The sequence below is a fragment of the Oryctolagus cuniculus genome, chromosome 21, assembly GCF_051225735.1.
Source record: "Oryctolagus cuniculus isolate XC-2025 breed Fujian yellow rabbit chromosome 21, ASM5122573v1, whole genome shotgun sequence".
Lineage (NCBI taxonomy): Eukaryota > Metazoa > Chordata > Mammalia > Lagomorpha > Leporidae > Oryctolagus > Oryctolagus cuniculus.
In genome coordinates, this window is record NC_142887.1 from 47,841,224 (window position 1) to 47,868,725 (window position 27,502).

General features: G+C 40.0%; 1 long non-coding RNA gene across 7 annotated transcripts in view; it reads left to right on the plus strand.

Annotated features, from left to right (window-relative positions):
- Positions 1 to 27,502, plus strand: part of LOC149119983 (uncharacterized) — an 82,663-nt gene that overhangs the window by 19,361 nt on the left and 35,800 nt on the right. The window contains exon 1 of one of the 7 annotated variants that reach the window (XR_016227008.1): positions 20,436 to 20,677. The exons of 3 other annotated variants lie outside the window; for them this stretch is intronic. This is a non-coding gene — a long non-coding RNA (uncharacterized LOC149119983). Of the gene's footprint in view, positions 1 to 20,435; positions 20,678 to 21,098; positions 21,257 to 21,703; positions 21,836 to 25,798; positions 25,884 to 27,502 lie in introns of those variants that run through there. 3 more of the 7 variants (XR_016227012.1, XR_016227007.1, XR_016227011.1) reach the window with 3 other exon arrangements.

The window sequence follows — 27,502 nt, forward strand, 5'->3', positions numbered from 1 at the left end:
TGGAGGTATGGATGAATCTGGGGACAGCCGGTTTCCTTGTGACTAAATCAAGCCCAATATCATTAAGGATTCTTGCATTTCTTTGGCTTTTCTCTCTTTTTTCTTATTTATCATGGTTTGTAATGAATTTTCTGATGTGAGCTTTGGTTTTGAGGCTGGCATATTGAATTCAGGGCACAAGAGGAAGGTTCTTTTTCAATCAGGGCACAGCTGTTGGCTTGCTCCAATTCTGGCTTGCTGTCATTGTTTTGGGTGCCTCAGCTGATTTGTGGATTCTTGAGCGGCAATTTCCTAAATGTTTTCTGGGTCTGAGTCGGTTTTGCCTTCTTATTCCCATATTTTGTATTCTGATGCAATACAAGCAAGATTTGGACAGAGTAGCCATTATGAAAGAAAAAAAAAAACACAGAAATTGCCCTTTCAGGATTAGAAATCTACTGGCAACATGATCAACATTAGTTTCTGTGTTTTGGAAAATGACATGGAACCCTTCTGCTGAGGGGACAGATTCTAATTCCCTCCAAATTGAGTGTGAGTGCGATTTTGAGGTGAAATCAATCAGAATTCCAAAGTCAGTCAGTGGAAGGGGGGATGAATCTTTAAACAGCCAGTTTCCTTGTGTCTAAATCCAGCCAAATATCACTAAGAACTCGTGCATTTCTTTGGCTTTTGTCTCATTTTGCTGATTTATCATGGTTTGTAATGAATTTTCTGATGTGAGCTTTGGTTTTGAGGCTGGCATATTGAGTTCAGGGCACAAGAGGAAGGTTCTTTTTCAATCAGGGCACAGCTGTTGGCTTGCTCCAATTCTGTCTTGCTTTCAAGGTTTTGGGTGCCTCAGCTGATTTGTGGTTTCTTGAGCGGCAATTTCCTAAATGTTTTCTGGGTCTGAGTTGGTTTTGCCTTGTTCCTTTCCAAATTTTGTATTCTGACGGCATACAAACAAGAGTTTGGACAGAGTAGCCATTATGAAATAAAAAAACACAACAAATAGGCGTTTGAAGCTTATATATGTACAGGTAACATGAGCAAGGTAAGTTTTTGTGTTTTCGAAAGTAAAATTGAACACTCTGGCTGAGGTGACAGATATTAATTGCCTCCAAAACCGAGTTTCACTGCGATTTTTTTGTTAATTCATTCAGAAACCAAAGACACTCAGTTGGGAGGTGTGGATGAATCTGGAAACAGCCGTTTACATGGCCATAATTCAAGCCCAATATCCCTAAGAACTCCTGCATTTCTTTGGCTTTTTTCTCATTTTTCTTATTTATCATGGTTTGTAATGAATTTTCTGATGTGAGCTTTGGTTTTGAGGCTGGTATATTGAGTTCAGGGCACAAGAGGAAGGTTCTTTTTCAATCAGGGCACAGCTGTTGTCTTTCTCCAATTCTGGCTTGCTGTCATTGTTGTGGGTTCTTCAGCTGACTTTTGGTTTCTTGAGTGGCAATTTCCTAAATGTTTTCTGGGTCTGAGTTGGTTTTGCCTTCTTCCTTCCCAAATTTTGTATTCTGACGCAATACAAACAAGAGTTTGGACAGAGTAGCAATTATGAAAAAAAAAAAACAAAACAAATATGCATTTGAAGTTTTGAAATCTACAGGTAAGAAGACTAAGGTGAGTTTTTGAGTTTTGGAAGATAAAATGGAACACTTTGGCTGAGGTGACAGATATTAATTGCCTCCAAACCGAGTTTCACTGCGATTTTCAGGTTAATTGAGTCAGAAACCACAGACACTCAGCTGGGAGGTGTGGATGAATCTGGAAACAGCCGTTTACATGGCAATAAATCAAGCCCAATATTACTAAGAACTCCTGCATTTCTTTGGCTTTTTTCTCATTTTTCTTATTTATCATGGTTTGTAATGAATTTTCTGATGTGAGCTTTGGTTTTGAGGCTGGTATATTGAGTTCAGGGCACAAGAGGAAGGTTCTTTTTCAATCAGGGCACAGCTGTTGGCTTGCTGCAATTCTGGCTTGCTGTCATTGTTTTGGGTGCCTCAGCCGATTTGTGGTTTCTTGAGTGGCAATTTCCTAAATGTTTTCTGGGTCTGAGTCGGTTTTGCCTTCTTATTCCCAAATTTTGTATTCTGATGCAATACAAGCAAGATTTTGGCAGAGTAGCCATTATAAAAGAAAAAAAAAAACACAGCAAATTGCCCTTTCAGGATTAGAAATCTACAGGCAACGCGACCAAGATGAGTTTCTGTGTTTTGGAAAATGACATGGAACACTTCTTCTGAGGGGACAGATTCTAATTCCCTCCAAATTGAGTGTGAGTGCGATTTTGAGGTGAAGTCAATCAGAATTCCAAAGTCAGTCTGTGGAAGGGGGGGATGAATCTGGAAACAGCCAGTTTCCTTGTTTCTAAATCCAGCCAAATACCACAAAGGACTCTTGAATTTCTTTGGCTTTCTCAGATTTCCCTTATTTATCATGGTTTGTAATGAATTTTCTGATGGGAGCTTTGGTTTTGAGGCTGCAATATGGAGTTCTGGGCACTGGATTAATGGTCTTGTTCAATCAGGGCACAGCTGTTGGCTTGCTCCAATTCTGTCTTGCTTTCAAGGTTTTGGGTGCCTCAGCTGATTTGTGGTTTCTTGAGCAGCAATTTCCTAAATGTTTTCTGGGTCTGAGTTGGTTTTGCCTTCTTCTTTCCCAAATTTAGTATTCTGATGCAATGCAAAGAAGAGTTTGTACAGAGTAGCCATTATGAAATAAACAACACAACAAATAGGCGTTTCAAGATTTTAAATCTGCAGGTAACACGACCAAAGTGAGTTTTTTTGTTTTGGAAAATAAAATGGAAAACTTTGGCTGAGGTGACAGATATTAATTGCCTCCAAACGGAGTTTCACTGTGATTTTCGGGTTCATTCTGTGAGAATTCCACAGGCAGTCAGCTTTAGGCGTGGATGAATCTGGGAACTGCTGGCTTCCTTGCGACTAAATCAAGCCCAATATCATTATGGATTCTTGCATTTCTTTGGCTTTTTTTCTGATTTTTCTTATTTATCATTGTTTGTAATGAATTTTCTGATGTGAGCTTTGGTTTTGAGGCTGCAATATGGAGTTCAGGGCACAAGAGGAAGGTTCTTTTTCAATCAGGGCACAGCTGTTGTCTTGCTGCAATTCTGCTTGCTGTCATTGTTTTGGGTGCCTCAGCTGATTTGTGGATTCTTGTGTTGCAGTTTCCTAAATGTTTTCTGGGTCTGAGTCTGATTTGCCTTCTTATTCCCAAATTTTGTATTCTGATGCAACATAAGCAAGATTTTGGACAGAGTAGCCATTATGAAAGAAAAAAAAAACACAGCAAATTGCCCTTTCAGGATTAGAAATCTATAGGCAACACGACCAAGATGAGTTTCTGTGTTTTGGAAAATGACATGGAACCCTTCTGCTGAGGGGACAGATTCTAATTCCCTCCAAATTGAGTGTGAGTGCGATTTTGAGGTGAATTCAATCAGAATTCCAAAGTCTGTCTGTGGAAGGGGGGGATGAATCCGCAAACAGCCAGTTTCCTTCTGTCTAAATCCAGCCAAATACCAAAAAGGACTCTTGAATTTCTTTGGCTTTCTCAGATTTCCCTTATTTATCATGGTTTCTAATGAATTTTCTGATGTGAGCTTTGGTTTTGAGGATGGAATATGGAGTTCAGGGCACTGGATTAATGGTCTTGTTCAATCAGGGCACAGCTGTTGGCTTGCTCCAATTCTGTCTTGCTTTCAAGGTTTTGGGTGCCTCAGCCGATTTGTGGTTTCTTGAGCGGCAATTTCCTAAATGTTTTCTGGGTCTGAGTTGGTTTTCCCTTCTTCCTTCCCACATTTTGTATTCTGACGCAATACAAACAAGAGTTTGGACAGAGTAGCCATTATGAAATAAAAAAAAAAAAACAACAAATTAGCGTTTGAAGCTTATAAATCTAAGGGTAACATGACCAAGGTGAGTTTTTGTGATTTGGAAAATAAAATTGAACACTTTGGCTGAGGTGACTGATATTATTGCCTCCAAACTGAGTCTTACTGCGATTTTCAGGTTAATTCAGTCGGAATTCCACAGGCAGTCAGCTGGAGCTGTGGATGAATCTGGGAACAGCCGGTTTCCTTGCAACTAAATCAAGCCCACTATCATTATGGATTCTTGCATTTCTTTGGCTTTTTCTCCATTTTCTTATTTATCATGGTTTGTAATGAATTTTCTGATGTGAGCTTTGGTTTTGAGGCTGGTATATTGAGTTCAGGGCACAAGAGGGAGGTTCTTTTTCAATCAGGGCACAGCTGTTGGCTTGCTCCAATTCTGGCTTGCTGTCATTGTTTTGGGTGCCTCAGCCGATTTGTGGTTTCTTGAGTGGCAATTTCCTTAATGTTTTCTGGGTCTGAGTCGGTTTTGCCTTCTTATTCCCATATTTTGTATTCTGATGCAATACAAGCAAGATTTGGACAGAGTAGCCATTATGAAAGAAAAAAAAAAACACAGAAATTGCCCTTTCAGGATTAGAAATCTGCTGGCAACATGATCAAGATTAGTTTCTGTGTTTTGGAAAGTGACATGGAACCCTTCTGCTGAGGGGACAGATTCTAATTCCCTCCAAATTGAGTGTGAGTGCAATTTTGAGGTGAAATCAATCAGAATTCCAAAGTCAGTCAGTGGAAGGGGGGGATGAATCTTTAAACAGCCAGTTTCCTTGTGTCTAAATGCAGCCAAATATCACTAAGAACTCATGCATTTCTTTGGCTTTTGTCTCATTTTTCTTATTTATCATGGTTTGTAATGAATTTTCTGATGTGAGCTTTGGTTTTGAGGCTGGCATATTGAGTTCAGGGCACCAGATCAATGGTCTTTTTCAAACAGGACACAGCTGTTGGCTTGTTGCAATTCTGGCTTGCTGTCATTGTTTTGCGTGCCTCAGCTGTTTTTGGTTTCTTTAGCGGCAATTTCCTACATGTTTTCTGGGTCTGAGTTGGTTTTGCCTTCTTCCTTCCCAAATTTTGTATTCTGACGTAATACAAACAAGAGTTTGGACAGAGTAGCCATTATGAAATAAAAAACACAACAAATATGCGTTTGAAGCTTATATATGTACATGTAACACGAGCAAGGTAAGTTTTTGTGTTTTCGAAAGTAAAATTGAACACTCTGGCTGAGGTGACAGATATTAATTGCCTCCAAAACCGAGTTTCACTGCGATTTTTTTGTTAATTCATTCAGAAACCAAAGACACTCAGTTGGGAGGTGTGGATGAATCTGGAAACAGCCGTTTACATGGCCATAATTCAAGCCCAATATCCCTAAGAACTCCTGCATTTCTTTGGCTTTTTTCTCATTTTTCTTATTTATCATGGTTTGTAATGAATTTTCCGATGTGAGCTTTGCTTTTGAGGCTGGCATATGGAGTTCAGGGCACAAGAGGAAGGTTCTTGTTCAATCAGGGCACAGCTGTTGTCTTTCTCCAATTCTGGCTTGCTGTCATTGTTGTGGGTTCCTCAGCTGACTTTTGGTTTCTTGAGTGGCAATTTCCTAAATGTTTTCTGGCTCTGACACGGTTTTTCCTTCTTATTCCCAAATTTTGTATTCTGACGCAATACAAACAAGAGTTTGGACAGAGTAGCAATGATGAAATAAAAAACACAACAAATAGGCATTTGAAGCTTAGAAATCTACAGGTAAGAAGACTAAGGTGAGTTTTTGAGTTTTGGAAAATAAAATGGAACACTTTGGCTGAGGTGACAGATATTAATTGCCTCCAAACCGAGTTTCACTGCGATTTTCAGGTTAATTCAGTCAGAAACCACAGACACTCAGCTGGGAGGTGTGGATGAATCTGGAAACAGCCGTTTACATGGCAATAAATCAAGCCCAATATTACTAAGAACTCCTGCATTTCTTTGGCTTTTTTCTCATTTTTCTTATTTATCATGGTTTGTAATGAATTTTCTGATGTCAGCTTTGGTTTTGAGGCTGCAATATGGAGTTCAGGGCACCGGAGGGATAGTCTTTTTCAAACAGGGCACAGCTGTTGGCCTGCTCCAATTCTGGCTTGCTGTCATTGTTTTGAGTGCCTCAGCCGATTAGTGGTTTCTTGAGCGGCAATTTCCTAAATGTTTTCTGGGTCTGAGTTGGTTTTCCCTTCTTCCTTCCCACATTTTGTATTCTGACGCAATACAAACAAGAGCTTGGGCAGAGTAGCCATTATGAAATAAAAAACAAAACAAATAGGCATTTGAAGCTTTGAAATCTACAGGTAAGAAGACTAAGGTGAGTTTATGAGTTTTGGAAGATAAAATGGAACACTTTGGCTGAGGTGACAGATATTAATTGCCTCCAAACCGAGTTTCACTGCGATATTCAGGTTAATTCAGTCAGAAACCACAGATACTCAGCTGGGAGGTGCGGATGAATCTGGAAACAGCCGTTTACATGGCAATAAATCAAGCCCAATATTACTAAGAACTCCTGCATTTCTTTGGCTTTTTTCTTTTTTTTCTTATTTATCATGGTTTGTAATGAATTTTCTGATGTGAGCTTTGGTTTTGAGGCTGGTATATTGAGCTCAGGGCACAAGAGGAAGGTTCTTTTTCAATCAGGGCACAGCTGTTGGCTTGCTGCAATTCTGGCTTGCTGTCATTGTTTTGGGTGCCTCAGCCGATTTGTGGTTTCTTGAGCGGCAATTTCCTAAATGTTTTCTGGGTCTGAGTCGGTATTGCCTTCTTCCTTCCCAAATTTTGTATTCTGATGCAATACAAGCAAGATTTTGGCAGAGTAGCCATTATGAAAGAAAAAAAAAAAAAAACACAGCAAATTGCCCTTTCAGGATTAGAAATCTACAGGCAACGCGACCAAGATGAGTTTCTGTGTTTTGGAAAATGACATGGAACACTTCTGCTGAGGGGACAGATTCTAATTCCCTCCAAATTGAGTGTGAGTGCGATTTTGAGGTGAATTCAATCAGAATTCCAAAGTCTGTCTGTGGAAGGGGGGGATGAATCTTTAAACAACCAGTTTCTTTGTGTCTAAATCCAGCCAAATACCACAAAGGACTCTTGAATTTCTTTGGCTTTCTCAGATTTCCCTTATTTATCATGGTTTGTAATGAATTTTCTGATGTGAGCTTTGGTTTTGAGGCTGGCATATTGAATTTTTGTGCACAAGAGGGAGGTTCTTTTTCAATCAGGGCACAGCTGTTGTCTTGCTGCAATTCTGCTTGCTGTCATTATTTTGGGTGCCTCAGCTGATTTGTGGATTCTTGTGCTGCAGTTTCCTAAATGTTTTCTAGGTCTGAGTCGGATTTGCCTTCTTATTCCCAAATTTTGTATTCTGATGCAACATAAGCAAGATTTGGACAGAGTAGCCATTATGAAAGAAAAAAAAAACACAGCAAATTGCCCTTTCAGGATTAGAAATCTATAGGCAACACGACCAAGATGAGTTTCTGTGTTTTGGAAAATGACATGGAACCCTTCTGCTGAGGGGACAGATTCTAATTCCCTCCAAATTGAGTGTGAGTGCGATTTTGAGGTGAATTCAATCAGAATTCCAAAGTCTGTCTGTGGAAGGGGGGGATGAATCCGCAAACAGCCAGTTTCCTTCTGTCTAAATCCAGCCAAATACCAAAAAGGACTCTTGAATTTCTTTGGCTTTCTCAGATTTCCCTTATTTATCATGGTTTCTAATGAATTTTCTGATGTGAGCTTTGGTTTTGAGGATGGAATATGGAGTTCAGGGCACTGGATTAATGGTCTTGTTCAATCAGGGCACAGCTGTTGGCTTGCTCCAATTCTGTCTTGCTTTCAAGGTTTTGGGTTCCTCAGCCGATTTGTGGTTTCTTGAGCGGCAATTTCCTAAATGTTTTCTGGGTCTGAGTTGGTTTTCCCTTCTTCCTTCCCACATTTTGTATTCTGACGCAATACAAACAAGAGTTTGGACAGAGTAGCCTTCATGAAATAAAAAAAAAAAAAAAAAACAACAAATTAGCGGTTGAAGCTTATGAATCTAAGGGTAACACGACCAAGGTGAGTTTTTGTGATTTGGAAAATCAAATGGAACACTTTGGCTGAGGTGACTGATATTATTGCCTCCAAACTGAGTCTCACTGCGATTTTCAGGTTAATTCAGTCAGAATTCCACAGGCAGTCAGCTGGAGGGGTGGATGAATCCGGGAACAGCCGGTTTCCTTGCAACTAATTCAAGCCACTATGACTATGGATTCTTGCATTTCTTTGGCTTTTTTCTCTTTTTTCTTATTTATGATGATTTGTAATGAATTTTCTGATGTGAGCTTTGGTTTTGAGGCTGGCATATTGAGTTCAGGGCACAAGAGGAAGGTTCTTTTTCAATCAGGGCACAGCTGTTGGCTTGCTCCAATTCTGGCTTGCTGTCATTGTTTTGGGAACCTCAGCCGATTTGTGGTTTCTTGAGCGGCAATTTCCTTAATGTTTTCTGGGTCTGAGTCGGTTTTGCCTTCTTATTCCCATATTTTGTATTCTGATTCAATACAAGCAAGATTTGGACAGAGTAGCCATTATGAAAGAAAAAAAAAAAACACAGAAATTGCCCTTTCAGGATTAGAAATCTACTGGCAACGTGATCAAGATTAGTTTCTGTGTTTTGGAAAGTGACATGGAACCCTTCTGCTGAGGGGACAGATTCTAATTCCCTCCAAATTGAGTGTGAGTGCAATTTTGAGGTGAAATCAATCAGAATTCCAAAGTCAGTCAGTGGAAGGGGGGGATGAATCTTTAAACAGCCAGTTTCCTTGTGTCTAAATGCAGCCAAATATCACTAAGAACTCATGCATTTCTTTGGCTTTTGTCTCATTTTTCTTATTTATCATGGTTTGTAATGAATTTTCTGATGTGAGCTTTGGTTTTGAGGCTGGCATATTGAGTTCAGGGCACCGGATCAATGGTCTTTTTCAAACAGGACACAGCTGTTGGCTTGTTGCAATTCTGGCTTGCTGTCATTGTTTTGCGTGCCTCAGCTGTTTTTGGTTTCTTTAGCGGCAATTTCCTACATGTTTTCTGGGTCTGAGTTGGTTTTGCCTTCTTCCTTCCCAAATTTTGTATTCTGACGTAATACAAACAAGAGTTTGGACAGAGTAGCCATTATGAAATAAAAAACACAACAAATATGCGTTTGAAGCTTATATATGTACATGTAACACGAGCAAGGTAAGTTTTTGTGTTTTCGAAAGTAAAATTGAACACTCTGGCTGAGGTGACAGATATTAATTGCCTCCAAAACCGAGTTTCACTGCGATTTTTTTGTTAATTCATTCAGAAACCAAAGACACTCAGTTGGGAGGTGTGGATGAATCTGGAAACAGCCGTTTACATGGCCATAATTCAAGCCCAATATCCCTAAGAACTCCTGCATTTCTTTGGCTTTTTTCTCATTTTTCTTATTTATCATGGTTTGTAATGAATTTTCCGATGTGAGCTTTGCTTTTGAGGCTGGCATATGGAGTTCAGGGCACAAGAGGAAGGTTCTTGTTCAATCAGGGCACAGCTGTTGTCTTTCTCCAATTCTGGCTTGCTGTCATTGTTGTGGGTTCCTCAGCTGACTTTTGGTTTCTTGAGTGGCAATTTCCTAAATGTTTTCTGGCTCTGACACGGTTTTTCCTTCTTATTCCCAAATTTTGTATTCTGACGCAATACAAACAAGAGTTTGGACAGAGTAGCAATGATGAAATAAAAAACACAACAAATAGGCATTTGAAGCTTAGAAATCTACAGGTAAGAAGACTAAGGTGAGTTTTTGAGTTTTGGAAAATAAAATGGAACACTTTGGCTGAGGTGACAGATATTAATTGCCTCCAAACCGAGTTTCACTGCGATTTTCAGGTTAATTCAGTCAGAAACCACAGACACTCAGCTGGGAGGTGTGGATGAATCTGGAAACAGCCGTTTACATGGCAATAAATCAAGCCCAATATTACTAAGAACTCCTGCATTTCTTTGGCTTTTTTCTCATTTTTCTTATTTATCATGGTTTGTAATGAATTTTCTGATGTCAGCTTTGGTTTTGAGGCTGCAATATGGAGTTCAGGGCACCGGAGGGATAGTCTTTTTCAAACAGGGCACAGCTGTTGGCCTGCTCCAATTCTGGCTTGCTGTCATTGTTTTGAGTGCCTCAGCCGATTAGTGGTTTCTTGAGCGGCAATTTCCTAAATGTTTTCTTGGTCGGAGTTGGTTTTCCCTTCTTCCTTCCCACATTTTGTATTCTGACGCAATACAAACAAGAGCTTGGGCAGAGTAGCCATTATGAAATAAAAAACAAAACAAATAGGCATTTGAAGCTTTGAAATCTACAGGTAAGAAGACTAAGGTGAGTTTTTGAGTTTTGGAAGATAAAATGGAACACTTTGGCTGAGGTGATAGATATTAATTGCCTCCAAACCGAGTTTCACTGCGATATTCAGGTTAATTCAGTCAGAAACCACAGATACTCAGCTGGGAGGTGCGGATGAATCTGGAAACAGCCGTTTACATGGCAATAAATCAAGCCCAATATTACTAAGAACTCCTGCATTTCTTTGCCTTTTTTCTCTTTTTTCTTATTTATCATGGTTTGTAATGAATTTTCTGATGTGAGCTTTGGTTTTGAGTCTGGCATATTGAGTTCAGGGCACAAGAGGAAGGTTCTTTTTCAATCAGGGCACAGCTGTTGGCTTGTTCCAATTCTGTCTTGTTTTAAGTTTTTGGGTGCCTCAGCGGTGTTTGGTTTCTTGAGAGGCAATTTCCTAAATGTTTTCTGGATCTGAGTTGGTTTTCCCTTCTTCCTTCCCAAATTTTGTATTCTGACGCAATACAAACAAGAGTTTGGACAGAATAATGAATTTTCTGATGTGAGCTTTGGTTTTGAGGCTGCAATATGGAGTTCATTGCACAAGAGAATGCTTCATTTTCAATCAGGGCACAGCTGTTGGCTTGCTCCAATTCTGGCTTGCTGTCATTGGTTTAGGTGCCCCAGCCGATTTGAGGTTTCTTGAGCAGCAATTTCCTAAATGTTTTCTGGGTCTGAGTTGGTTTTGCCTTCTTCCTCCCCAAATTTTGTATTCTGACGCAATACAAACAAGAGTTTGGACAGAGTAGACATTATGAAATAAAAAACACAACACATAGGCATTTGAAGCTTAAAAATCTACAGGTAACACGAACAAGGTGAGTTTTTGTGTTTTGGAAAATAAAATGGAACACTTTGGCTGAGGTGACAGTTATATATTGCCTCCAAACTGAGTTTCACTGCGATTTTCAGGTGAATTCAGTCAGAAGTCCACAGGCAGTCAGCTGGAGGGGTGGATGAATCCGGGAACAGCCGGTTTCCTTGCGACTAAATCAAGCCCAATATCATTCTTGATTCTTGCATTTCTTTGGCTTTTTTCTCCTTTTTCTTATTTATCATGGTTTGTAATGAATTTTCTGATGTGAGCTTTGGTTTTGAGGTTGCAATATTGAGTTCAGGGCACCTGAGGAATGGTCTTTTTCAAACAGGGTACAGATGTTGGCTTGCTCCAATTCTGGCTTGCTGTCATTGTTTTGGGAGCCTCAGCTGACTTTTGGTTTCTTGAGCCACAATGTCCTAAATGTTTTCAGGGTCTGAGTTGGTTTTGCCTTCTTCCTTCCCAAATTTTGTATTCTGATGGAATACAAACAAGAGTTTGGACAGAGCAGTCATTATGAAATAAAAAAACACAACAAATAGGCGTTTGAAGCTTATAAGTCTACTCGAAACACGACCAAGGTGAGTATTTGTGTTTTGGAAAATAAAATGGAACACTTTGTTGAGGTCACAGATATTAATGGCCTCCAAACTGAGTTTGACTGCGATTTTCAGGTTAATTCAGTGAGAATTCCACAGGCAGTCAGCAGGAGGGGTGGATGAATCTGGGAGCAGCCGGTTTCCTTGCGACTAAATCCAGCCCAATATCAGAAAGGTCTCCTGTATTTCTTTGGCATTTTTCTCATTTTTTGATTTATCCTGCTTTGTAATGAATTTTCTGATGTGAGATTTGGTTTTGAGGCTGCAATATGGAGTTTAGGGCACAAGAGGAAGGTTTTTTTTTTTTAAACAGGGCACAGCTCTTGGCTTGCTCCAATTCTGGCTTGCTGTCATTGTTTTGCATGCCTCAGCTCAATTTTGGTTTGTTGAGTGGCAATTTCCTAAATGTTTTCTGGGTCTGAGTTGGTTTTGCCTTCTTCCTTCCCAAATTTTGTATTCTGTCGCATTACAAACAAGAGTTTGGACAGAGCAGCCATTATGAAATAAAAAACACAACAAATAGGTGTTAGAAGCTTAGAAATCTACAGGTAACACGACCAAGGTGAGTTTTTGTGTTTTGGAAAATGAAATGGAACACTTTGGCTGAGGTTACAGATATTAATTGCCTCCAAACTGAGTTTCACTGCGATTTTCAGGTTAATTCAGTCAGAATTCCACAGGCAGTCAGCTGGAGGGGTGGATGAATCCGGGAACAGCCGGTTTCCTTGCGACTGAATCAAGCCCAATGTCATTATGGATTCTTGCGTTTCTTTGGCTTTTTTCTCATTTTTCTTATTTATCATGGTTTGTAATGAATTTTCTGATGTCAGCTTTGGTTTTGAGGCTGCAATATGGAGTTCAGGGCACCGGAGGGATAGTCTTTTTCAAACAGGGCACAGCTGTTGGCCTGCTCCAATTCTGGCTTGCTGTCATTGTTTTGAGTGCCTCAGCCGATTAGTGGTTTCTTGAGCGGCAATTTCCTAAATGTTTTCTTGGTCGGAGTTGGTTTTCCCTTCTTCCTTCCCACATTTTGTATTCTGACGCAATACAAACAAGAGCTTGGGCAGAGTAGCCATTATGAAATAAAAAACAAAACAAATAGGCATTTGAAGCTTTGAAATCTACAGGTAAGAAGACTAAGGTGAGTTTTTGAGTTTTGGAAGATAAAATGGAACACTTTGGCTGAGGTGATAGATATTAATTGCCTCCAAACCGAGTTTCACTGCGATATTCAGGTTAATTCAGTCAGAAACCACAGATACTCAGCTGGGAGGTGCGGATGAATCTGGAAACAGCCGTTTACATGGCAATAAATCAAGCCCAATATTACTAAGAACTCCTGCATTTCTTTGCCTTTTTTCTCTTTTTTCTTATTTATCATGGTTTGTAATGAATTTTCTGATGTGAGCTTTGGTTTTGAGTCTGGCATATTGAGTTCAGGGCACAAGAGGAAGGTTCTTTTTCAATCAGGGCACAGCTGTTGGCTTGTTCCAATTCTGTCTTGTTTTAAGTTTTTGGGTGCCTCAGCGGTGTTTGGTTTCTTGAGAGGCAATTTCCTAAATGTTTTCTGGATCTGAGTTGGTTTTCCCTTCTTCCTTCCCAAATTTTGTATTCTGACGCAATACAAACAAGAGTTTGGACAGAATAATGAATTTTCTGATGTGAGCTTTGGTTTTGAGGCTGCAATATGGAGTTCATTGCACAAGAGAATGCTTCATTTTCAATCAGGGCACAGCTGTTGGCTTGCTCCAATTCTGGCTTGCTGTCATTGGTTTAGGTGCCCCAGCCGATTTGAGGTTTCTTGAGCAGCAATTTCCTAAATGTTTTCTGGGTCTGAGTTGGTTTTGCCTTCTTCCTCCCCAAATTTTGTATTCTGACGCAATACAAACAAGAGTTTGGACAGAGTAGACATTATGAAATAAAAAACACAACACATAGGCATTTGAAGCTTAAAAATCTACAGGTAACACGAACAAGGTGAGTTTTTGTGTTTTGGAAAATAAAATGGAACACTTTGGCTGAGGTGACAGTTATATATTGCCTCCAAACTGAGTTTCACTGCGATTTTCAGGTGAATTCAGTCAGAAGTCCACAGGCAGTCAGCTGGAGGGGTGGATGAATCCGGGAACAGCCGGTTTCCTTGCGACTAAATCAAGCCCAATATCATTCTTGATTCTTGCATTTCTTTGGCTTTTTTCTCCTTTTTCTTATTTATCATGGTTTGTAATGAATTTTCTGATGTGAGCTTTGGTTTTGAGGTTGCAATATTGAGTTCAGGGCACCTGAGGAATGGTCTTTTTCAAACAGGGTACAGATGTTGGCTTGCTCCAATTCTGGCTTGCTGTCATTGTTTTGGGAGCCTCAGCTGACTTTTGGTTTCTTGAGCCACAATGTCCTAAATGTTTTCAGGGTCTGAGTTGGTTTTGCCTTCTTCCTTCCCAAATTTTGTATTCTGATGGAATACAAACAAGAGTTTGGACAGAGCAGTCATTATGAAATAAAAAAACACAACAAATAGGCGTTTGAAGCTTATAAGTCTACTCGAAACACGACCAAGGTGAGTATTTGTGTTTTGGAAAATAAAATGGAACACTTTGTTGAGGTCACAGATATTAATGGCCTCCAAACTGAGTTTGACTGCGATTTTCAGGTTAATTCAGTGAGAATTCCACAGGCAGTCAGCAGGAGGGGTGGATGAATCTGGGAGCAGCCGGTTTCCTTGCGACTAAATCCAGCCCAATATCAGAAAGGTCTCCTGTATTTCTTTGGCATTTTTCTCATTTTTTGATTTATCCTGCTTTGTAATGAATTTTCTGATGTGAGATTTGGTTTTGAGGCTGCAATATGGAGTTTAGGGCACAAGAGGAAGGTTTTTTTTTTTAAACAGGGCACAGCTCTTGGCTTGCTCCAATTCTGGCTTGCTGTCATTGTTTTGCATGCCTCAGCTCAATTTTGGTTTGTTGAGTGGCAATTTCCTAAATGTTTTCTGGGTCTGAGTTGGTTTTGCCTTCTTCCTTCCCAAATTTTGTATTCTGTCGCATTACAAACAAGAGTTTGGACAGAGCAGCCATTATGAAATAAAAAACACAACAAATAGGTGTTAGAAGCTTAGAAATCTACAGGTAACACGACCAAGGTGAGTTTTTGTGTTTTGGAAAATGAAATGGAACACTTTGGCTGAGGTTACAGATATTAATTGCCTCCAAACTGAGTTTCACTGCGATTTTCAGGTTAATTCAGTCAGAATTCCACAGGCAGTCAGCTGGAGGGGTGGATGAATCCGGGAACAGCCGGTTTCCTTGCGACTGAATCAAGCCCAATGTCATTATGGATTCTTGCGTTTCTTTGGCTTTTTTCTCATTTTTCTTATTTATCATGGTTTGTAATGAATTTTGTGATGTCAGCTTTGGTTTTGAGGCTGTAATATGGCGTTCAGGGCACCAGAGGTATGGTCTTTTTCAAACAGGGCACAGCTGTTGTGCTGCTCCAATTCTGGCTTGCTGTCATTGTTTTGAGTGCCTCAGCCGATTTGTGGTTTCTTGAGCGGCAATTTCCTAAAGGTTTTCTGGGTCTGAGTTGGTTTTGCCTTCTTCCTTCCCAAATGTTGTATTCTGACGCAATACAAACAAGAGTTTGGGCGGAGTAGCCATTATGAAATAAAAAACACAACAAAAAGGCGTTTGAAGCTTAGAAAAATACAGGTAACACGACCAAGGTGAGTTTTTGTGTTTTGCAAAATAAAATGGAACACTTTGTTGAGGTCACAGATATTAATAGCCTCCAAACTGAGTTTCACTGCGATTTTCAGGTGAATTCAGTCAGAAGTCCACAGGCAGTCAGCTGGAGGTGTGGATGAATCCGGGAACAGCCGGTTTCCTTGCGACTAAATCAAGCCCAATATCATTCTTGATTCTTGCATTTCTTTGGCTTTTTTCTCCTTTTTCTTATTTATCATGGTTTGTAATGAATTTTCTGATGTGAGCTTTGGTTTTGAGGTTGCAATATTGAGTTCAGGGCACCTGAGGAATGGTCTTTTTCAAACAGGGTACAGATGTTGGCTTGCTCCAATTCTGGCTTGCTGTCATTGTTTTGGGAGCCTCAGCTGACTTTTGGTTTCTTGAGCCACAATGTCCTAAATGTTTTCAGGGTCTGAGTTGGTTTTGCCTTCTTCCTTCCCAAATTTTGTATTCTGATGGAATACAAACAAGAGTTTGGACAGAGCAGTCATTATGAAATAAAAAAACACAACAAATAGGCGTTTGAAGCTTATAAGTCTACTCGAAACACGACCAAGGTGAGTATTTGTGTTTTGGAAAATAAAATGGAACACTTTGTTGAGGTCACAGATATTAATGGCCTCCAAACTGAGTTTGACTGCGATTTTCAGGTTAATTCAGTGAGAATTCCACAGGCAGTCAGCAGGAGGGGTGGATGAATCTGGGAGCAGCCGGTTTCCTTGCGACTAAATCCAGCCCAATATCAGAAAGGTCTCCTGTATTTCTTTGGCATTTTTCTCATTTTTTGATTTATCCTGCTTTGTAATGAATTTTCTGATGTGAGATTTGGTTTTGAGGCTGCAATATGGAGTTTAGGGCACAAGAGGAAGGTTTTTTTTTTAAACAGGGCACAGCTCTTGGCTTGCTCCAATTCTGGCTTGCTGTCATTGTTTTGCATGCCTCAGCTCAATTTTGGTTTGTTGAGTGGCAATTTCCTAAATGTTTTCTGGGTCTGAGTTGGTTTTGCCTTCTTCCTTCCCAAATTTTGTATTCTGTCGCATTACAAACAAGAGTTTGGACAGAGCAGCCATTATGAAATAAAAAACACAACAAATAGGTGTTAGAAGCTTAGAAATCTACAGGTAACACGACCAAGGTGAGTTTTTGTGTTTTGGAAAATGAAATGGAACACTTTGGCTGAGGTTACAGATATTAATTGCCTCCAAACTGAGTTTCACTGCGATTTTCAGGTTAATTCAGTCAGAATTCCACAGGCAGTCAGCTGGAGGGGTGGATGAATCCGGGAACAGCCGGTTTCCTTGCGACTGAATCAAGCCCAATGTCATTATGGATTCTTGCGTTTCTTTGGCTTTTTTCTCATTTTTCTTATTTATCATGGTTTGTAATGAATTTTGTGATGTCAGCTTTGGTTTTGAGGCTGTAATATGGCGTTCAGGGCACCAGAGGTATGGTCTTTTTCAAACAGGGCACAGCTGTTGTGCTGCTCCAATTCTGGCTTGCTGTCATTGTTTTGAGTGCCTCAGCCGATTTGTGGTTTCTTGAGCGGCAATTTCCTAAAGGTTTTCTGGGTCTGAGTTGGTTTTGCCTTCTTCCTTCCCAAATGTTGTATTCTGACGCAATACAAACAAGAGTTTGGGCGGAGTAGCCATTATGAAATAAAAAACACAACAAAAAGGCGTTTGAAGCTTAGAAAAATACAGGTAACACGACCAAGGTGAGTTTTTGTGTTTTGCAAAATAAAATGGAACACTTTGTTGAGGTCACAGATATTAATAGCCTCCAAACTGAGTTTCACTGCGATTTTCAGGTGAATTCAGTCAGAAGTCCACAGGCAGTCAGCTGGAGGTGTGGATGAATCCGGGAACAGCCGGTTTCCTTGCGACTAAATCAAGCCCAATATCATTCTTGATTCTTGCATTTCTTTGGCTTTTTTCTCCTTTTTCTTATTTATCATGGTTTGTAATGAATTTTCTGATGTGAGCTTTGGTTTTGAGGTTGCAATATTGAGTTCAGGGCACCTGAGGAATGGTCTTTTTCAAACAGGGTACAGATGTTGGCTTGCTCCAATTCTGGCTTGCTGTCATTGTTTTGGGAGCCTCAGCTGACTTTTGGTTTCTTGAGCCACAATGTCCTAAATGTTTTCAGGGTCTGAGTTGGTTTTGCCTTCTTCCTTCCCAAATTTTGTATTCTGATGGAATACAAACAAGAGTTTGGACAGAGCAGTCATTATGAAATAAAAAAACACAACAAATAGGCGTTTGAAGCTTATAAGTCTACTCGAAACACGACCAAGGTGAGTATTTGTGTTTTGGAAAATAAAATGGAACACTTTGTTGAGGTCACAGATATTAATGGCCTCCAAACTGAGTTTGACTGCGATTTTCAGGTTAATTCAGTGAGAATTCCACAGGCAGTCAGCAGGAGGGGTGGATGAATCTGGGAGCAGCCGGTTTCCTTGCGACTAAATCCAGCCCAATATCAGAAAGGTCTCCTGTATTTCTTTGGCATTTTTCTCATTTTTTGATTTATCCTGCTTTGTAATGAATTTTCTGATGTGAGATTTGGTTTTGAGGCTGCAATATGGAGTTTAGGGCACAAGAGGAAGGTTTTTTTTTTTAAACAGGGCACAGCTCTTGGCTTGCTCCAATTCTGGCTTGCTGTCATTGTTTTGCATGCCTCAGCTCAATTTTGGTTTGTTGAGTGGCAATTTCCTAAATGTTTTCTGGGTCTGAGTTGGTTTTGCCTTCTTCCTTCCCAAATTTTGTATTCTGTCGCATTACAAACAAGAGTTTGGACAGAGCAGCCATTATGAAATAAAAAACACAACAAATAGGTGTTAGAAGCTTAGAAATCTACAGGTAACACGACCAAGGTGCGTTTTTGTGTTTTGGAAAATGAAATGGAACACTTTGGCTGAGGTTACAGATATTAATTGCCTCCAAACTGAGTTTCACTGCGATTTTCAGGTTAATTCAGTCAGAATTCCACAGGCAGTCAGCTGGAGGGGTGGATGAATCCGGGAACAGCCGGTTTCCTTGCGACTGAATCAAGCCCAATGTCATTATGGATTCTTGCGTTTCTTTGGCTTTTTTCTCATTTTTCTTATTTATCATGGTTTGTAATGAATTTTGTGATGTCAGCTTTGGTTTTGAGGCTGTAATATGGCGTTCAGGGCACCAGAGGTATGGTCTTTTTCAAACAGGGCACAGCTGTTGTGCTGCTCCAATTCTGGCTTGCTGTCATTGTTTTGAGTGCCTCAGCCGATTTGTGGTTTCTTGAGCGGCAATTTCCTAAAGGTTTTCTGGGTCTGAGTTGGTTTTGCCTTCTTCCTTCCCAAATGTTGTATTCTGACGCAATACAAACAAGAGTTTGGGCGGAGTAGCCATTATGAAATAAAAAACACAACAAAAAGGCGTTTGAAGCTTAGAAAAATACAGGTAACACGACCAAGGTGAGTTTTTGTGTTTTGGAAAATAAAATGGAACACTTTGTTGAGGTCACAGATATTAATAGCCTCCAAACTGAGTTTCACTGCGATTTTCAGGTGAATTCAGTCAGAAGTCCACAGGCAGTCAGCTGGAGGTGTGGATGAATCCGGGAACAGCCGGTTTCCTTGCGACTAAATCAAGCCCAATATCATTCTTGATTCTTGCATTTCTTTGGCTTTTTTCTCCTTTTTCTTATTTATCATGGTTTGTAATGAATTTTCTGATGTGAGCTTTGGTTTTGAGGTTGCAATATTGAGTTCAGGGCACCTGAGGAATGGTCTTTTTCAAACAGGGTACAGATGTTGGCTTGCTCCAATTCTGGCTTGCTGTCATTGTTTTGGGAGCCTCAGCTGACTTTTGGTTTCTTGAGCCACAATGTCCTAAATGTTTTCAGGGTCTGAGTTGGTTTTGCCTTCTTCCTTCCCAAATTTTGTATTCTGATGGAATACAAACAAGAGTTTGGACAGAGCAGTCATTATGAAATAAAAAAACACAACAAATAGGCGTTTGAAGCTTATAAGTCTACTCGAAACACGACCAAGGTGAGTATTTGTGTTTTGGAAAATAAAATGGAACACTTTGTTGAGGTCACAGATATTAATGGCCTCCAAACTGAGTTTGACTGCGATTTTCAGGTTAATTCAGTGAGAATTCCACAGGCAGTCAGCAGGAGGGGTGGATGAATCTGGGAGCAGCCGGTTTCCTTGCGACTAAATCCAGCCCAATATCAGAAAGGTCTCCTGTATTTCTTTGGCATTTTTCTCATTTTTTGATTTATCCTGCTTTGTAATGAATTTTCTGATGTGAGATTTGGTTTTGAGGCTGCAATATGGAGTTTAGGGCACAAGAGGAAGGTTTTTTTTTTAAACAGGGCACAGCTCTTGGCTTGCTCCAATTCTGGCTTGCTGTCATTGTTTTGCATGCCTCAGCTCAATTTTGGTTTGTTGAGTGGCAATTTCCTAAATGTTTTCTGGGTCTGAGTTGGTTTTGCCTTCTTCCTTCCCAAATTTTGTATTCTGTCGCATTACAAACAAGAGTTTGGACAGAGCAGCCATTATGAAATAAAAAACACAACAAATAGGTGTTAGAAGCTTAGAAATCTACAGGTAACACGACCAAGGTGAGTTTTTGTGTTTTGGAAAATGAAATGGAACACTTTGGCTGAGGTTACAGATATTAATTGCCTCCAAACTGAGTTTCACTGCGATTTTCAGGTTAATTCAGTCAGAATTCCACAGGCAGTCAGCTGGAGGGGTGGATGAATCCGGGAACAGCCGGTTTCCTTGCGACTGAATCAAGCCCAATGTCATTATGGATTCTTGCGTTTCTTTGGCTTTTTTCTCATTTTTCTTATTTATCATGGTTTGTAATGAATTTTGTGATGTCAGCTTTGGTTTTGAGGCTGTAATATGGCGTTCAGGGCACCAGAGGTATGGTCTTTTTCAAACAGGGCACAGCTGTTGTGCTGCTCCAATTCTGGCTTGCTGTCATTGTTTTGAGTGCCTCAGCCGATTTGTGGTTTCTTGAGCGGCAATTTCCTAAAGGTTTTCTGGGTCTGAGTTGGTTTTGCCTTCTTCCTTCCCAAATGTTGTATTCTGACGCAATACAAACAAGAGTTTGGGCGGAGTAGCCATTATGAAATAAAAAACACAACAAAAAGGCGTTTGAAGCTTAGAAAAATACAGGTAACACGACCAAGGTGAGTTTTTGTGTTTTGGAAAATAAAAAGGAACACTTTGTTGAGGTCACAGATATTAATAGCCTCCAAACTGAGTTTCACTGCGATTTTCAGGTGAATTCAGTCAGAAGTCCACAGGCAGTCAGCTGGAGGTGTGGATGAATCCGGGAACAGCCGGTTTCCTTGCGACTAAATCAAGCCCAATATCATTCTTGATTCTTGCATTTCTTTGGCTTTTTTCTCCTTTTTCTTATTTATCATGGTTTGTAATGAATTTTCTGATGTGAGCTTTGGTTTTGAGGTTGCAATATTGAGTTCAGGGCACCTGAGGAATGGTCTTTTTCAAACAGGGTACAGATGTTGGCTTGCTCCAATTCTGGCTTGCTGTCATTGTTTTGGGAGCCTCAGCTGACTTTTGGTTTCTTGAGCCACAATGTCCTAAATGTTTTCAGGGTCTGAGTTGGTTTTGCCTTCTTCCTTCCCAAATTTTGTATTCTGATGGAATACAAACAAGAGTTTGGACAGAGCAGTCATTATGAAATAAAAAAACACAACAAATAGGCGTTTGAAGCTTATAAGTCTACTCGAAACACGACCAAGGTGAGTATTTGTGTTTTGGAAAATAAAATGGAACACTTTGTTGAGGTCACAGATATTAATGGCCTCCAAACTGAGTTTGACTGCGATTTTCAGGTTAATTCAGTGAGAATTCCACAGGCAGTCAGCAGGAGGGGTGGATGAATCTGGGAGCAGCCGGTTTCCTTGCGACTAAATCCAGCCCAATATCAGAAAGGTCTCCTGTATTTCTTTGGCATTTTTCTCATTTTTTGATTTATCCTGCTTTGTAATGAATTTTCTGATGTGAGATTTGGTTTTGAGGCTGCAATATGGAGTTTAGGGCACAAGAGGAAGGTTTTTTTTTTTAAACAGGGCACAGCTCTTGGCTTGCTCCAATTCTGGCTTGCTGTCATTGTTTTGCATGCCTCAGCTCAATTTTGGTTTGTTGAGTGGCAATTTCCTAAATGTTTTCTGGGTCTGAGTTGGTTTTGCCTTCTTCCTTCCCAAATTTTGTATTCTGTCGCATTACAAACAAGAGTTTGGACAGAGCAGCCATTATGAAATAAAAAACACAACAAATAGGTGTTAGAAGCTTAGAAATCTACAGGTAACACGACCAAGGTGCGTTTTTGTGTTTTGGAAAATGAAATGGAACACTTTGGCTGAGGTGACAGATATTAATTGCCTCCAAACTGAGGTTCACTGCGATTTTCAGGTTAATTCAGTCATAATTCCACAGGCAGTCAGCTGGAGGGGTGGATGAATCTGGGAACCGCCAATTTCCTTGCGACTAAATCAAGCCCAATATCATTATGGATTCTAGCATTTCTTTGGCTTTTGTCTCATTTTTCTTATTTATCATGGTTTGTAATGATTTTTCTGATGTGAGCTTTGGTTTTGAGGCTGCAATATGGAGTTCAGGGCACAAGAGGAAGGTTATTTTTCAAAAAGGGCACAGCTGTTGACTTGCTCCAAGTCTGCCTTGCTGTCATTGTTTTGGGTGCCTCAGCTGACTTTTGGTTTCTTGAGCGGCAATTTCCTAAATGTTTTCTGGGTCTGAGAGGTTTTTATCTTCTTCCTTCCCAAATTTTGTATTGTGACGCAATACAAACATGAGTTCAGACAAAGTAGCGATTATGAAATAAAAAACACAACAAAAAGGCGTTTGAAGCTTAGAAAAATACAGGTTCACGACCAAGGTGAGTTTTTGTGTTTTGAAAAATCAAATGGAACACTTTGGCTGAGGTGACAGATATTAATTGCCTCCAAACTGAGGTTCACTGCGATTTTCCTGTTAATTCAGTCATAATTCCACAGGCATCAGCTGGAGGGGTGGATGAATCTGGGAACAGCCAATTTCCTTGCGACTCAATCAAGCCCAATATCATTATGGATTCTTGCATTTCTTTGGCTTTTGTCTCATTTTTCTTATTTATCATGGTTTGTAATGAATTTTCTGATGTGAGCTTTGGTTTTGAGGCTGCAATATGGAGTTCAGGGCACCGGAGGAAGGTTATTTTTCAAAAAGTGCACAGCTTTTGACTTGCTCCTATTCTGCCTTGTTGTCATTGTTTTGGGTGCCTCAGCCGATTATTGGTCTTTTGAACGACAATTTACTACATGTTTTCAGGGTCTGAGTTGGTTTTGCCTTCTTCCTTCCCAAATGTTGTATTCTGACGCCATACAAACAAGAGTTTCGGCAGAGTAGCCATTATGCAATAAAATCACAACAAATAGGTTTTGAAGCTTATAAATCCATAGGTAACACGAGCAAGGTGAGTTTTTGTGTTTTGGAAAATAAAATGGAACACTTTGGCTGAGGTGACAGATATTAATTGCCTCCAAACTGAGTTTCACTGCGATTTTCAGGTGAATTCAGTCAGATCCACAGGCAGTCAGCTGGAGGTGTGGATGAATCCGGGAACAGCCGGTTTCCTTGCGACTAAATCAAGCCCAATATCATTATGGATTCTTGCATTTGTTTGGCTTTTTTCTCATTTTTCTTATTTATCATGGTTTGTAATGCATTTTCTGATGTGAGCTTTGGTTTTGAGGCTGCAATATGGAGTTCAGGGCACCTGAGGAATGGTCTTTTTCAAACAGGGCACAGCTGTTGGCCTGCACCAATTCTGGCTTGCTGTCATTGTTTTGAGTGCCTCAGCCAATTTGTGGTTTCTTGAGCGGCAATTTCCTAAATGTTTTCTGGGTCTGAGTTGGTTTTGCCTTCTTCCTTCCCAAATTTTGTATTCTGACGCCATGCAAACAAGAGTTTCGGCAGGGTAGCCATTATGAAATAAAAAACACCACAAATAGGCTTTTGAAGCTTATAAATCCATAGGTAACACAACAAAGGTGAGTTTTTGTGTTTTGGAAAATAAAATGGAACACTTTGGCTGAGGTGACAGATATTAATTGCCTCCAAACTGAGTTTCACTGCGATTTTCAGGTTAATTCACTCAGAATTCCACAGGCAGTCAGCAGGAGGGGTGGATGAATCCGGGAACAGCCCGTTTTCTTGCGACTAAATGAAGCCCAATATCATTATGGATTCTTGATTTCTTTGGCTTTTTTCTCATTTTTCTTATTTATCATGGTTTGTAATGAATTTTCTGATGTCAGCTTTGGTTTTGAGGCTGGCATATTGAGTTCAGGGCACAAGAGGAAGGTTCTTATTCAATCAGGGCACAGCTGCTGGGTTACTCCAATTCTGGCTTACTGTCTTTGTTTTGGTTGCCTCCGCCGATTTGAGGTTTCTTGAGCATCAATTTCCTAAATGTTTTGTTCGTCTGAGTTGGTTTTCCTTCTTCCTTCCAAAATTTTGTATTCTGACCCAATACAAAAAAGAGTTTGGACAGACTTGCCATTTTGCCATAAAAAAAAACACAATAAATAGGCGTTTGAAGCTTAGAAATCCACAGGTAATACGACCAAGGTGAGTTTTTGTGTTTTGGAAAATAAAATGGGACACTTTGGCTGAGGTGACAGATATTAATTGCCTCCAAACTGAGTTTCACTGCGATTTTCCAGATAATTCCATCAGAATTCCACAGGCAGTCAGCTGGAGGGGTGGATGAATCTGGGAATAGCCGGTTTCCTTTTGACTAAATCAAGCCCAATATCATTATGGATTCTTGCGTTTCTTTGGCTTTTTTCTCTTTTTTCTTATTTATCATGGTTTGTAATGAGTTTTCTGATGTGAGCTTTGGTTTTAAGCTGGCATATTCAGTTCAGGGCACCAGAGGAAGGTTGTTTTTCAATCAGGGCACAGCTGTTGGCCTGCTCCAATTCTGGCTTGCTGTCATTGTTTTGGGTGCCTCAGCTGATTTGTGGATTCTTGAGTGGCAATATCCTAAATGTTTTCTGGGTCTGAGTTAGTTTTGCCTTCTTATTCCCAAATTTTGTATTCTGATGCAATACAAGCATTATTTTGACAGAGTAGCCATTATGAAAGAAAAAAAAAAAACAAAGCAAATTGGCCTTTCATGTTTAGAACTGTAGAGGCAACACAATCAAGATGAGTTTCTGTGTTTTGGAAAATGACTTGGACTCCTTCTGCCGAGGGGACAGATACTAATTTCCTCCAAATTGAGTGTGAGTGCAATTTTGAGGTGAATTCAATCAGAATTCCAAAGTCAGTCTGTTTAAGGGTGAGATGAATCCTGAAACAGCCAGTTTCCTTGTGTCTAAATCCAGCCAAATATCACAAAGGACTCTTGCATTTCTTTGGCTTTTTCACATTTCCCTTATTTATCATGGTTTGTAATGAATTTTCTGATGTGAGCTTTGGTTTTGAGGCTGCAATATGGAGTTCATGGCACAAGAGAATGGTTCTTTTTCAATTGGGGCACAGTTGTTGGCTTGCTCCAATTCTGGCTTGCTGTCATTGTTGGGTGCCTCAGCTGACTTTTGGTTTCTTGAGGGTCAGTTTGCTGAATATTTTCTGGGTCTGAGTTGGTTTTCCCTTCTTCATACCCAAATTGTGTATTCTCATGCAATACAAGCAAGATTGTCGACAGAGTAGCCATTATGAAGGAAAACAAAAAACACAGCAAATTGGCCTTTCAGGATTAGAAATCTACAGGCAACATGACCAAGATGAGTTTCTGTGGTTTGGAAAATGATATGGAACCCTTCTGCTGAGGGGAGAGATACTAATTCATCCAAATTGAATGTGAGTGGGATTTTGAGGTGAATTCAATCAGAAGACCAAAGTCATTCTGTGGATGGGGGGATGAATCTGGAAACAGCCAGGTTCTTTTTGTCTAATCCCGCTAAGTATCACAAAGGACTCTTGCATTTCTTTGGCTTTTTCACATTTCCATTATTCATCATGGTTTGTAATGAATTTTCTGATGTGAGCTTTGGTTTTGAGGCTGCAATATGGAGTTCAGGGTAACGGAGGAATGGTCTTTTTCAAACAGGGCACAGCTGTTGGCCTGCTCCAATTCTGGCTTGCTGTCATTGTTTTGGGTGCCTCAGCTGACTTTTAGTTTCTTGAGCGGCAATTTCCTAAATGTTTTCTGGGTCTGAATTGGGTTTGCCTTCTTCCTTCCCAAATGTTGTACTCTGATGCCATACAAACAAGAGTTTGGGGAGAGTAGCCATTATGAAATAAAAACACAACAAATAGGCATTTGAAGCTTTGAAATCTACAGGTAACACGACCAAGGTGAGGTTTTGTGTTTTGGAAAATCAAATGGAACACTTTGGCTGAGGTGACAGATATTAATTGCCTCCAAACTGAGTTTCACTGTGTTTCTCCTGTTAATTCACTCAGAATTCCACAGGCTGTCAGCTGGAGGGGTGGATGTATCTGGGAACAGCCAGTTTCCTTGCGACTAAATCAAGCCCAATATCATTATGGATTCTTCCATTTCTTTGGCTTTTTTATCATTTTTCTTATTTTTTATGGTTTGTAATGAATTTTCTGATGTGAGCTTTGGTTTTGAGGCTGCAATATGGAGTTCATGGCACAAGAGGAAGGTTCTATTTCAATCAGGGCATAGCTGTTGTCTTGCTCCAATTCTGGCTTGCTGTCATTGTTTTCGATACCTCAGCTAATTTGTGGTTTCTTGAGCGGCAATTTCCTAAATGTTTTGTGCATCTGAGTTGGTTTTTCCTTCTTCCTTCCCTAATTTTGTATTCTGAGGCAACACAAACAAGAGTTTGGACAGAGTAGCAATAATGAAATAAAAACCACAACAAATAGGCATTTGAAGCTTAGAAATCTACAGGTAACATTACCAAGGTGAGTTTTTGTGCTTTGGAAAAAAAAATGGAACACTTTGGCTGAGGTGACAGATATTAATTGCCTCCAAACTGAGTTTCACTGCGATATCCAGGTGAATTCAGTCAGAATTCCACAGGCAGTCTGCTGGCGGGGTGGATGAATCCAGGAACAGCCAGTTTCTTTGCAACTAAATCAAGCCCAATATCATTATTGATTCTTGCTTTTCTTTGGCTTTTTTCTCCTTTTTCTTATTTATCATGGGTTGTAATGAATTTTCTGATGTCAGCTTTGGTTTTGAGGCTGCAATATGGAGTTCAGGGCACCGGGGGAATGGACCTTTTAAACAGGGCAAAGCTGTTGGCCTGCTCCAATTCTGGCTTGCTGTCTTTGTTTTGAGCCTCAGCCGATTTGTGGTTTCCTGAGCTGCAATTTCCTACATGTTTTCTGCGTCTGAGTTGGTTTTCCCTTCTACCTTCCCAAATTTTGTATTCTGATTTCTACAAACAAGAGTTTGGGGAGAGTAGCCATTATGACATAAAAAACACAGCAAATAGGATTTTGAAGCTTATAAATCTACAGGTAACATGACCAAGGGGAGTTTTTGTGTTTTGGAAAATCAAATGGAACACTTTGGCTGAGGTGACAGATATTAATTGCCTCCAAACTGAGTTTCACTGCGATTTTCAGGTTAATTCAGTCAGAATTGCACAGGCAGTCAGCTGGCGGGGTGGATGAATCCGGGAACAGCCGGTTTCCTTGCGACTGAATCAAGCCCAATATCATTATGAATTCTTGCATTTCTTTGGCTTTTTTCTATGTTTTCTTATTTATCATGGTTTGTAATGAATTTTCTGATGTGAGCTTTGGTTTTGAGGCTGCAGTATAGAGTTCACGGCACTGGAAGTATGGTCATTTTAAACAGGGTACAGCTGTGGCTTGCTCCAATTCTGGCTTGCCTTCTTTGTTTTGGGTGCCTCAGCTGATTTTGGTTTCTTGAGCGGCAATTTTTTAAATGTTTTCTGGGTCTGAGTTGGTTTTACCGTCTTCGTATCCAAATT